Below are 13,756 nucleotides of genomic sequence, written 5' to 3' on the forward strand. Positions count from 1 at the left end.
TCTTGCCAAGAAACATTCCTATGGACCATGACACTTGCAGTGGGAGCAGAGGCGTGGGGTCGCGGCTCCAGCCAAGCCCCAGCTTGGGATTACATATTGCTTACTGAACTGTTTCTTGCAGTTTCAGTTCAGTGATGTATTCCTCACTCCTTGTCCCAGAGGTGGAAAGATTTTGGGGTTGGCTTGTCCTTTGAAAACAGGGATAAAATCCTCTGGTTGCATGTTTATGTGAAGCGAGCAAACACCAAACTGCTCAAATGAACAGTGGCTAAAGTCTCTTTCTCTGCATTTCCTCAGCTGCTCCACTGTCCCACACAGATCTACCCCAGCAGCATTGCTGTGCTCCGTGCAAGCGCTAAGTGGTTTCATTCCTTATGGAAAGCATGCAAGCAGCACAGCGTTTTGCTCCAGTCTAACTATCCTGGGGAGCAAAAGCTGCCGAGGTGCAGTTACACAGACTCAGTCCGAGCCAGCACAAGTATACTGCGGGGCTGGAAAAACCAGGGAAGGGTTGTCTCAGCCTGCACTACCAGGATATTGCCGTTATCATTGCTGAAACTACCCAAAATGGCTCTTGTGTGTCCGCACATGCTGGCATTACACCTTCGTTTTGGAGCGCACAGGCTAAGAGGACAACCCCCTTCCTTTTCAGGCATATGGTAAAGGCTGTATTTTCAGTCGCTACTGCCTGAGCCCAGAGACCCCGGGACGGCCGAGGAGATCCAGCGGTGCCCCCACCCCAGGGCCCGTAGCCTTGCTCACAGGCTCTCTCTGTTGGTGAGGCCAGGTAGCTCCTTCGGGGGAGCTATCATTACTTTCTTCTGAAGGTATGTAAAGGTGCCGAGGATGGGGCAGCTCAAACTCACTTCTACTGACTCATTCCTACCTGCGATGGTTTATCTTCAGGGCTCATCAAAACAAGCTTTGGATTTTGGAATGCATCAGACGGTGCCAAGAAACAAGGAGGATGAATGAACAGAGGGGAAATGGCCCAGAGTTTTGAACAAAGCTACTCACCCCCAGCCCCGTGCATGCTCACACAATCTCCATTTCATATCACACAAGCAGAGGGACACACACTAGTGTTAATACATTCAGAATATTTATTTTTAGGATGAAAGTATAAGTATTTCCAGCAAGCAGAGTAAACTCAGGTTTGCCTGCCAAGATCTCTTGCATTTTTTTCCTTAATTATAGCAACAGCCAATAGGTTTAAATTTGAGAACCAATGAACAGATTCTCTGCCTCTCCTCCCTCTCTGCCAAGGGTTTGATTCTTTGAGAAACTGTGAACTCTCGTCTTAGTCCAGAGATCCTTTAAGCACATGCTTATCCTCAGCTAACGCACTGCAGTCAACTGGGTGATGCATGTCTGCCAATTGCAATGTGGGCTTAAGTGCTTTCTTGGATGGAGGCTGGAATACTTGGTTCTTCATAACTCAGACTCTGGAAGAATGCGATTGCAGTGAATCAGAGAGTTTTTTTTAGTAGGTCTCATCTTTAAACAAGAATCCATTGGTGTTTTTGAGGCTTCTAGATCAAAGGTGTTGTAAAAAATGCAAATATTTCAATCTTGCACAGATTTTTTCCTATTATAAATACTTTTTTTTACATATATATAGAAAATACACATATTTTCTATAGTTTGCAAAGTATGGGGACCTTTCAGATGGAAGGTACTCTGCATGTATATAGTGTCACTGTCATCATTATAAATGCATCACAACTACACAGCTTATGTTTTGCTGTGCTGATTTGTTATGGGCACCTGTCCCAACATAATTTTCTAACATTGCCTGCCTGGGCGAACTGATGAGATCTTCATTAAATTGGGGTAGCCTGTCATTTTATTCAGATTGAAATGGATTTTCTTTCCTTGAATTCCTGGCAGAGAAAAAACAATCAAAAAAATAATGGATCGCAGATAATAATGTTGCGTGTCAAGCTAAGCATAACTGATGCACAGCTGCCAACATTTTTCCTGCACACATTTACATGATTTCATTGTGAGGCTAAACAAGCCCAGGGGGTGAGACAGAACAAGAGCAGGGAGTTTGCTCATCGGTCCCCCAAAACACACTCGAGAGCCTCCTAATAAAGGCGTTTCTCCTCACACTTTACAAGAGCCAATGAGATGGTCTCCTTAGCCTAAGTGTAGGGGAAGAGTTTGCTTTCCTTCAGATGAGGAATACCAATTAGGTTGCACTGAAATGGTATCTAACACAGGCTTTTGTGTATTTTGGCCTAAATGTGGTACATCTTTTACTCTCGACTCCGGAGAGTCCTTAATGTCAGAGTGACACACTTTTTAGAGATTTCAAAAAAAAAAAAAAAAAAAAAAACCAGGCATACTGGCCTGCATTCCTCCTCCCAGGCTATATGGGAAGCCGTAATTCAATACATAATGGGTTGTCCTGGTTGTCAACAGAGTCACACTGGCCTAGGACAAAGTCCTGCTCGAGCCCTACAGCTCCATCATGCCACTGTGGTTGAGGCATGCCAGTCTGACAGCCAGCAGCAATGCTGCTAATACACCAGGCTGACTCCAATTTTCCAGCCCGAATGACCAGGTACCCATTCACAGCTGGAAGCGTCTGCAGAGACTCAGTTTTCTGCTTCCAGAGCAAATGACTTCAATCGCTCTGCCACCTTGTCCTCGACTACTCCTTTCCCTTTACCTAATTCAACCTTACGTAAAGTCTCTTAAAAACGATTCTTAGGGTATAGGGAAATATCCAGTCTATGTTTGATTCTTTCCTTCCTTGCTGCGTCTGAGTACATGTTAACGCCACTGGTCTCAGCTTTGCAACAGCAGCTGCCTGCAGCTCATCTGTTGGCAAGGCTGGAGCTGGAATCACATTCTCCAAGTGCCAGAAAGATAGACCTTCAGGAAGGAAGTATCGGGTGAAAGAGCAGGAAAGTGTGTTCGCTTCCAAACAATAAACACGAGGATCGGAAATAATTGAGGCACTAGAATAAGGGGGAGGGGAAGCAAAACAAACCATAACAACTGATCCTCAGATCAACTGGTTTTCCGTATTGGGGTGGGGGGAGAAAGAGGAAGAAAATGCTGTAGCTGCCCAGAGATAATCAGAAAATCTCCACTTTGTGAGAAATTCTGAGTAGCTGATAATTCTTCATGTTCAGCGTCACAGTAGAGAGAAATATTGTGGCAGTTCTGGTAAAACAGAAGAATTATTTCAGGACATTGCTGCCTGACCTGCCAATAAGCCAGGCAGCTAGCCACTTTGCCTGGTTTCCTTTAAAAAGGCTAAAAAAGTTGATATATTTCAACAGAGTGTTTCAACTCTACCAACCCACCATTTTTCAACAGACACCTATTCGATCAGGAGATTTCCAAACAGCTCTGTAATGTCTCTGAGAAAAGCAATTACAACTATAAAAATTTTATTATTGGATATCAAGATACCATCCTATAGAAAGTCATGAAGAGAAGGAACAGAACAAAGGCTAACATCCTTTACCGCCAGATAGCATATACTGTATGTGAATTATACCACCAGTTTAAGCTGATGAATTCTGGGTCTTTTGGGATGCAGGAGAAACAAGGATAAGGAATTCTGAAAAGCTGGTGAATATATAAACTAGAAGAAGGCAGGAAAATGGACTTTTTTCGTGGCGTCACAGGGTAACTATTTATTGAAATAAAGGTGCATGATATTGTTTTCTACGGCACAACAAGAGACGTTTTCACAGAACTAAATTTAGACACCGAGCCTAGCTGGTTAACTTTCCTAGCTTGCCTCCTTAAACTCTCTTAATAGAGAGGCTCCCCTAGAGGCAGTTCAGAACAAGATCCTAATATAGGTTTACTCAATTGCTCCTGGAAGCGAGTCCCTCCCTCTGTTTTTCCATTGACTCCAGAGGGAACCTGGAGAGCCTAGCTGGCTGGCTTAACCAGCCAAGTTGGGTGGCTGAGTCTGGGTGGTCTGAACACCTCCCCTATCTCATGGGGCCCTGATTAGGATTTGAGCTTTTGTCTTTAACATCTGCATTCCCTGACAAAGCGCTTCCTTGCTCAACCTTCATGTTGCTAGGCTTTAGACAAAATGTTTCATTTATGTTAGACATATTTTGTCTTGCATTTATACATACGGTATGAAAGTGAACATCTAAAACCGTGGTATGTTCCCGAAGGGAAGACAAGGGGTAAGTTGATAAATAACCTGGAAGCGAATATAGGTTCAAGTTAACTTTGGGGCATCGCCTCTATCACAGACTGCATCTTCGTAAGTTCTGAGTCACAGGAGTGAATAATGAATATCAATGAAAGCCCCGAGTGACTATACAAGCAGTGCGGTATTGTTCACTCATTGTTCACTCGCTTTCTAATGAATTCTCTTTAAGTGCGTCTGCGCTCTGTCTGGTTTTCAGTCTTCCCAATATGAACACACTTCCCCGGCTACAGCTTGCATTATTGCATTCCAGCATTCTCGCTTTGCTTAACATATCAGACAGACTTTGGGCTAAGTTTGTAAAGACTAATTCAAAGGTTGTCCTTTAAAGATGGAACTCTGAAGCTAAGCTTTCACCAAACATCTAGTCAGACATTTCTTTCAGGCCTACGAAATATTATACAACAATATTATACAACTCATCCTCTCCTGCCTTTTCAAAGACAGCCTTCATCAGTGCAGGCTCAGAGCCGATTAGGAGACAGAATCATAAATTATTTCTTAAAAAAAAATGAGTCAAGTCACTTGTTTGTACTCCCGAGAGCCCAATCCTTATCACAGCAGGACGAGCTGCCTCTCCCATGCCATAGGTAACAGCCTGAGCAGGGCGGCAACCCCAGGCACTCGGCCACTCAGAAGGAAGAGTGCCGGACAAACCAAGCTGCGCCGCCCCAAGCACTCACTTCGGAGAATGACATGATCCCACATCTGGAAGGTTGTTCCTTCCCCTTGTGATGTAGAAGCACCAAAAGGGTCAAATTTTCTTAGCCCAGACCTCTTCCCACTTCCTGAGCGGATGATCCTGTTAAGAAATACGTATTTATCATCAAAGCAAACCAAGCATGAATCAAAGCTCAGGGGGCAGGTTTGTAGAGGAAGATGGAATTACTGTTACTAACTCATCTTTCAGAGCAGAAACCCAAAGATTCTGTACCATACCACTACCTTTTCCATATCATGGAAAAAAAGAGAAATATTTTCCAGTCTTGACATGAATGCCACTGCTTACTCAAAATCTCTCAGTTTCTTACAGTCTCCCCTCGTCCAAGAGACATAAAAGAACCGCTATACGTTGAGATTCGTTCAGAGAAACAGTGGTGAGGAAAAAAATAAATTTTCCCATGCTTCAGTTACCTGGTGTTCACTAGACAGAAGACAGAACTACAATTGTGCTACTACATACACTTCAGTTAGAGGTAGGTCTGAGAACATCTGGCCTGGTCACATCATGCCTGGCACAGATGAAAATTCTTATATAAACTGTAATAAGCAAGATCTACTGATAGGCAACAAATACTGAGTTTTTGTTGTGTACACTTTGGAAGAAATAATTACATTTCGGTTATATAATCAGTTATACAACTCATTCTCCTCAGAGCAAATGGTAGCTCCATCCATGAAGACTTTTGATGTGGGTTCCAAGAATTTATCATAAATCAAGGCATAAAGGGGCTTTTTGGTGGCGTTGGTTGGAAATCTTAAAAGGGAACAAAGTTTCATTGAAAAATATCGCTTTTGAACAAACGCTTGGATTTTCCACCGAACTCTTACCAAATCCAAGATGTGGGCCATACAAGGGCGCTCGGAGAGCCTGTCCGAGGCCAGTGGTCCCCAGAACCTGGAAGTCCTTGGCCTTAGAGCAGCTCATGTGCGCAGCTGCTTCACAGCCCCAACCCCAAAGCAGGCAGGCCTCAGGGTTACCATCCTGCGGTCAAAGCTGCTAAAACTACCAGGCTCCCGGGTCCAAGGCACACATGCTCAACGGTTCTGCCTTAGGAAAGGGCTCTGGAAGTGGGCTTCTAACCACTCCAGGATATTAGTATTTCTGAATGCTGGCAAAGCCAGGAGAGCTTCCAGCTTGATTGCAGAAAATCAAATAAAACTTGGATTCTCATCAGAATCCAAACAAACTGAATTACAATGAGAAAATATCCTACAAGCCTCTGCCTAGGTACTATACATCATCTGACTATGCAACACTCTCAGTTTCCGTATGAATTGTCTAGATTTCTTCTGGAACTGGAAACAGTTTTGTCACCACATGGAGTGCAATTCAAGTCAAAGGGGGCTATGTTGGATCATATCAGTCAAGGATAACACCAAGAAACTCAGTTTTGGGCCAATTAGTGTCGTAGGGAAATAACTTGCCGCTGTCACCTTCAAGAAGCCTTGACACATTTACTGTTGCAGAAAGCGCTCAGCCCTCCAGGTCCCACATTCCAGGGCTTTGGTGCAAAAGTAAGCAACATAAGAGATACCACATCCTTGTGTTTCGAACCAAAATCCTGTGTCCTTCCTAAACCAACATTCAATACAATGAATGACAAGACTTAACCTATCCAAAAAGGAGTGTAAGTACTTTGGAAGAAGGAAAAAAAAAGAAAAATAAAAAAGGAAGGAATCAGGAGAGGCCTTGCTTAAACTTTACCACAAATAGCTTAAGTATCAACAGAAAGAACGTGAGGAAAAAAGAGCATGCAGTCCCTTCATGTGCTATTTGTCGGCAGGAACTGGTTGGTAACATTCTTAATATTCAGGTCTACAGCCAGTCAATGGGAAATATTAGGCTGAGGGATGTGGGGGAAACTTAGGCCACCTAACGTGACCCCTCAAATTTGTGCACAGGATTTTATTTTATTTCATTAAAGCTACCTTGAAATTCTGTGTCTTTCATTACTATGGCCTGAAGTCAGTAATACACTTGAAAGCACACATATATCTTTAACATAACTTTGAACACTTGAGTAGCCCCATTATTTTAAATGAACATGCGCAAGTACTTTCCTGGGGCCTTTGTGTGCTCTAACTCAATGGTTTTACAGCTCTGGCCAAGAGAAGAACCTCACTTTTTTTTTTTTTTTTTTAAATTAAATAGAGCGTGATAATAAGGATTCTCTAAATTATGTCCCTCATTAACCAATAGAGGCACTCATTTTGATGCAGTCATTATTCCTACTCCTTGGCTCCAAATTTAAGCAATGTTGTTCTTACAACAAAGGTTTAACAAACTTCTCAGTGCTTTACCTGGCTCCACTTGGTATCCTAACTTATCCAGAACTGTAATGCAGAGCCATATTTAAGGTAACGCATTATTTTGGTTACTTAGATGCATCTCTGCACGAGTCCAGAAAGCCTTCTGTCAAGAGATCTTTATGGAATTAGGTTCATGGAAGTCCATCTGGATTGGGTAGAATGGAAAGTTTTGATTGCAGTTATTGTATACATTTCTCCTGATGTCTTTAACTTTTTTTTCCCCCTCCCTGAGAAGCAGTGTTTTGAGAGCTATCTCCTGCAGTTCAGGCATGTTCAAAGAAATATATGAAAACCCAGCTTGTGGTTTGAAGCCTTACAAATGAGTGCAATAAACCCCAAACAATGTGAAAATATCTAATTCAGTAAACACATTTGTGTGTTTATCATATTTTTTGGTCATTTTTATTTCCTAACTAGAGTGATAACAAATGCATTTTCTTGCTTGAACAACTTCAGCAAAAATGGCTACGTCTATTTATGCAAAGTTAGTTAGGTCATACATTACTTTTCCTACTACAGTTGTGACACAGATGAGCAACTTATAAGTCAAAACTGAAATTTTGCTTCATCTCCAGGTAGGGATTTTTAAAATACTTCTGCTCAATATCATACTTTTTCATATTCTATGATTTTATTTTGATGGTAATATTGGTAATGGAAAACCTAATACATTTTTTAGCTTCTAGTCTTTTTAGATGTCGTATTTTTTCCATGTGGTGGGTCTCCAGTCCTTTTTTTAGTACTGAAACTTAATCTTAAAATTCTGTTGAACTCATGTTAGAGCTTCTTGAAGGATTAAAAATATCAATATAAATACATGAGTCATGCAGATAATATGATATTATCAACTTTCATTTGAATGTACATTTAGTCAATTAGTGAATCTGAAGCGTAGGGTAAAAGGATAGAAAGGCAGTTAGACCCGAGTTGAATTCCCTGTTACTGTAAAACTAAGGCAGTATGATGCTGTTTGTAAAACCATCCAGCTTTTATGAACGTGTTTGCTCTAACTATTGGAAGTCTGTAAATGAAAATGCCTCCTAATTTATACCCTAAATGTAGTCACATATATGTGCATGTTCATATATACACAAGCACGTGCATGGATGGTTACGTATGTAACACTGAACAACGTTGAGAAAGTGCCAGTCTGCATGGGGCTGGTCTTGATGCCAGGAAAGTAATTAATGGACAGATGCAATAATTTCTTAATTATAGATACAATAATAATATATGGGCTTGGAAAGGGGCTGTTGTAATATTTCTGACACAGCATGAAGCTGTTCTTTTGCCTTTATTACTCTGTAGCAAAACTCTTAAACACATGCATAAATCCCCACAAGCCTGAATGCAACTTCAAACTATGTTCAAGGGCTTTGCATAACAGACCTTTGAAAGGTCAAAAACTGTACACTTTATTTCACAGAAAATACTCTTACTTTGTTATTTTTTCCAGTTTGAACTGGAGTAAAAAGCTGAAAACGTCTTGCAAAATGAAAACTCCAAAATGAAGTCTCACACCTAAAGCTACCGATGCCAAAAAGATCTGACAGGTAAAGTAAATGCAGAAACAGTACAAAAGAGTAACATATAGAATTAAAATTTATTTTAATGGGGATGAATAAAAACAATATATTTTGTTCTGATTTATCTATTTCTGTTGATGTTATACAAGTAAATAACATTCCCCCCCATTTAAACATTTCCTCTGCTCAAAACTATTAAAAAAAAAAACACAACAACAAGATAACACTTACAACCTTCTTCAGTTTCAACAAATGAAGATTTTCCAATCAGGTTTTTTCTTCAGTATTTTTTTTTAAATCAGCTTTATTAGCCAGTATTATTTTTCGGTTTAAACATGCCAAACAAATTTTGACATCTACCCTGCATTCAGCATTCACCCACCAAGTTTCTACAGTTTTGCAGAAGTTGATTTGTGTCTTTCTTCTCACAACAGCTAGAGCCTAGGACGCCCGATCCATGGCTTCAGGTTATAAATCAGTGGCTAGGTATGTTTTGCAACCGAGTTCAGTCAAAACCCTGCGTAAAATACTGCTCTGTATCACTTGGGGAATAACTGAGTACTTCCAATATGTCAATGTTTTGCAGACAAAAGCAATGAAAAGATGCACCATTTGAACAGGAGAAACATATGCAATCAAAATTATACCTTATAAACCAATTCACCTAATTCCCACAAAAGACCTACTTTAACAAACAAACAACCCCCCCCCACACACACAGAGGCTTGCTCACAGCAAGGTGTTTCTCCTCTCACTCCCAGCCCTATTATTCATGCTGCGGTAGTCCCTAGAAGCCCCAGTCAGGCCCACGACCCCACTGCGCTAGATGCATAGAGTGATTATACTTTTATTTACTTATAGAGCATTAGATTTCCCTTCTGCTGTGTGAACAGGTAAAGCAGTGATTACTGAGGACACCATATATACCCAGGCAGCCAGCCACAGAAAGTAATTTCAGGCTCAGCCTTTGTTTTAAACAAACATTTGCATTTTCATATGGAGAAAAACATTTGTTTTACAATGAGCTGTCACAGCATGTTTGCTTGCTAATGAACCAAAAGTTCTTTGAATTCTACATTCTATCCTTCCCACACTCCAATCTTGCCAACCCTGGCTATCCTTCTTACTGCTTCCTTTTTTTTTCCCCCTTTAACAAAGCATTTTTTATTCAGCCCTGTAGTTACTTTGTAATTCCCATACCATTTACAGCCGTTGGAGGCCATGTCTCTAATCACAAAGTACATGGCACTGGCACCATGATGTGCAGACCAGTAGTCACTATTTGACAATATTTCAGTGGGAGGCTGTCTCTGGTGGTCAGGACAGGGAATTCTGAGAAGAGGCTGCTCATCCTGTCCAGGATGATGGCTTCTTAGGATTTTGTGCTCCAGATCGCCAGTGTACAAACCTAGCCGGTCCCACCAACGGCTGCACGCTTCAGCCTATTAAATCCCAAAGAATTCCATGGAGGAGGCCCATTGCAAAGCAGAGGACTGAAGTAGGAGTGTCTAGCACATGGAAAAGTACGCCCTGCTCCCTACATGAGCTAAACCTCGCTTTCAGCTTCGTAAATAATAATAAGAAGAATAATAAAGAAAGAAAATTAGCTTTCTGCATCATCTGGAGCCAAGTTCCAAAGGAGCTTTAGACAAGAGAAAGTCTATGCTCCTCAGTCATGGCAACTCCTTTGACAATCTCACATTTAACCTTTCTGCTCCTCAGTTTTCTCCCCAAGGAGAAGAATATATTGAAAGAATGATGTTATGCAATAACAACTTTTTGTTAACACAGGAAATTTCTTACGGGGCCTATTATACCATAAGAGGAAGAATAACTGAATCATTTCTAAGTAGAAGAATGCAAGCATAAGAATAGCCAGAAATCCTTAGCTTGAGCGCCCGGCTCCAAACTCACCCCTCCTCCCTCCCCTTGTGTCTTTCTATCACGTGCAGAGCTTTGGGCACAGGAAGAAACACGGCCTACGATGGAGCGGGTATCTCCCGGCCCAGGCTGCCTGCACCAACATGAGTTAGCAGCTCCAGCGTGGGGAGGAGAAAGCACCTCAGAGCCCATGGAGGATCTCTGCTGCCACAGGTGCAAGGACAGAGGTGTCCATACCACTAACAGGCATCTCTGCAGGGCCTTCCCCAGCGCCTAGTAATAACAAAACTCTCTTTTAAGCTCCTTTTCTCAAAGTTTGTTCCTTTGAAATTCTCCTTCCTTGACAAGTCAGGCTCTGCGAACCACACATTTTGTTCCAGCTGTGCACACAACAGAAGACGAAAAGCTCAGCAACTGCCTGGAACCTTTTTGGAGGCAGGCACTGAGCACGGGTAAAGGCAGGAGGTAGGATGAGGCGCCACGCCAGCTCTCCTCCTGCTCCCTTTTGCTCTTCTTTGCAGGAGCAAGTCCTCGGGGGAGCCAGCATGCGCATCCCAGGGTGAGTTAAGCCACCCTACAGAAACCCCCAGGAAACAGGACCAGGCCAGCGGAGGGCACGCTGCCGGCTGCCCAGGAGCCATGTGAAGGCGCTCCCACGTTGAGGCTTGTTGAGGCATCACATCCACCTCCAGTGTAGGGTTGTTACCATCACCTCCCCAAATGATCACTCCCCGTGGGCCAGGTCACAAATCTGTATCCATCTAAGCTGAGACTGTAATAAACATGGGTACAGCTCCTGCAGCAAAGGTTTCCTTTCATACAGAGTTACTGTCCATTTTCTAAGCTGCTCCTTGAAACTAAAAGAAAGTCATTAAAAAAACATATACAAGAACATACCAAGCAAGAAACATGTTAAGTGCTGCGTATCACGTTCCTTCTGAGGTTGGACTGATTTTCCACTGTGCTGACTGAGGGATCAGGAAAAATCATGTTAAAGAGAGGGGCAGGGAGGTGTTTTCAGCCAGGAGGCAGGACATGTAGTTCGGTGACTTAGTTCTTCTCCCGACTTGCTGCCATCCGGGGCCAGCCAAGTTACCTCTTTGCCCCCTCTCTCCCCAGCGTCCACTCTGCGCAGTTCACTCCAAGCCTTTCCAAGCTGACCTGACACATGGGGGTGCCAATCCCAGATGAGGCTTTGAAGCTCCTAGGCATAGGTAAGGAAAAAGTAGAGTATTTCCTTTAATCTTCACCATGGCATAAATAGAATTATGTCAATTTACAACAGATGAGTTTTAACATGGAGGAAAGACAAAGCAAAGCAGAAAGCTAGCTGATAAAAGTTTTCAACTGCAGATCTTTTAAGCAATTATTGTCATTTTTATTCTACTACACACCTGTTCCGCACATCCAGGGATGTAACTCAAGCTAATACTAACAGCAAATACTGTACCACTCCCATGGCAGGGTTAAACCATGTAATTAAATTAGAGTCTGCCTGACTTTGAATTACAGCTGAATTTAACCCTTGGCTGACAGAAGTCGGATTAAATAAAAAAGGGGAAAATTCCTTATTTGCAGCTAGATACATCAAGGCTCACTAGACTGAAAGGACAGGAGCAGTTTCCTTGCTATTTGATGAAAGGGAATTAGGAGGCAAAAAGACCATTTTTAAGCTGTCTTGAAAGAAAAACTTAAAAGAAATACTCTATTACCGGAGGGGAAGGTGGTAGGGTCGGATCGGATTTTCTTCTCCTGTTTATTAAAAACACACCTTGGGCACCATTCTAATCTGATTTAAGCATCACGTGAGGTATATTTATTACATGGGAAAATTGCCTCAGTGCTTTCACTGACACAGTTTGGATCCAGCCTATAAAAGTTACTCTGCATGCAGAGGACTCTCAGGCACACAAAGATGAACCGTGGGGGAGGAAAGGCAGCCAGCGGCTCCCACTGAAAGCAGCAGAAAAATAAAAAGGGAGTATTTCAGGAACGGTCATCTGAAAAGCAGCAGAAGGTGGCTTGAGGCAGAGAGAGCAAAGACATCCCATTCCTGAAGGCTGCAGAGCAATGGCAAACAAGAAGGGTAGGAGCCCTGATGGCAACCAGTAGAGAGAAAGGGAGATGAGAAGAAAACAGTGGGGTCTGAAACATCTTAGAGCTATGCCATAAAGCTGAGAGAATCACAGTAGTCAAAGTAACGTGTGAAAAATTTAGACGTTTCTGAATGTGCCTAATTGTGCTATTGCATGGTTTCAAGGTTTATAGCTCAGAGGCACAGAAACCCCAGAAGAAGGGATAGGCAGACTCTGGTCTTCCAGTTAGGAGTATCCATGGGTCCCCTGGGCTCTGGGACATCTCCTTCACAGCACAGGTAACTGGAAACAACTGGCCTAAGTAGGTAGTGAATAAAAGTGTCCAGCAATGACAGCTAGCAATGGGGAACAGCCAGCCAAAGCAAAAGTTTTCTGGTCAGCTGCCCAGGGCACTACTTTGCTAGAGGTCAGTAGAAACCGAATCCAATGTTTTATCTTTGCTGCCAAAGGGGCTGCAGTAGACTGCCCCTTTCACAGCTCCTCCCCTCTCCACGTAATCCAGCTTGTGAAATTCAGTCTTGTACATCAAATAGGCCATCCCAAACATCTCCAAGGTTAAATTCCAACCTCTCAGAGTAGATCAGTCAATCGCAAACGACTACCGGCGGTCCAGGACAGCACTTCAAACTGTAGCAGTAAGTCTAGAATTATTGTCTTATAACTGAAACATACTACTCCTAAACAGCTGCTCCAGGTCCTTATAAACAGACATGCTTCCTCTGGAAAAATCCTCCCTGCAAACCTATTTGCTGCACAGAAAAACCAAACTTAGCCCCAGCTCAACCTCTACTCATGGCTGGAATGAGTCACGGTCCCTTTTGCATTGTCAGAGACCCTTAGTATGGAAGGCAAAGGTGAAAAGAGTGATTTCATGCTTATAGCAGGGGATGAAGGAGGGGCAGGCTGCATGCATGGGCAAATCACAGAAGTGTCATTAATAATTAATAACCACCAAAGCTCCTGGGGGTCCACTCATAGTCAGGGCTCCAAAGCACTGCACCAGGCTCCATCCCTGCAGGACGACG

General features: G+C 42.7%; 1 long non-coding RNA gene across 4 annotated transcripts in view; it reads right to left on the reverse strand.

Annotated features, from left to right (window-relative positions):
* Nucleotides 1–8,813: 8,813 nt before the first annotated feature.
* Nucleotides 8,814–13,756, reverse strand: part of LOC104147042 (uncharacterized) — a 61,777-nt gene continuing 56,834 nt past the window's right edge. For 3 of the 4 annotated variants that reach the window (XR_011139770.1, XR_694832.2, XR_011139771.1), the window contains one exon: nucleotides 8,820–11,839. This is a non-coding gene — a long non-coding RNA (uncharacterized lncRNA). Of the gene's footprint in view, nucleotides 11,840–13,756 lie in introns of all 4 variants that reach the window. The other variant, XR_694834.2, reaches the window with a different exon arrangement.

The sequence above is a fragment of the Struthio camelus genome, chromosome 2 (assembly GCF_040807025.1).
Source record: "Struthio camelus isolate bStrCam1 chromosome 2, bStrCam1.hap1, whole genome shotgun sequence".
NCBI lineage: Eukaryota > Metazoa > Chordata > Aves > Struthioniformes > Struthionidae > Struthio > Struthio camelus.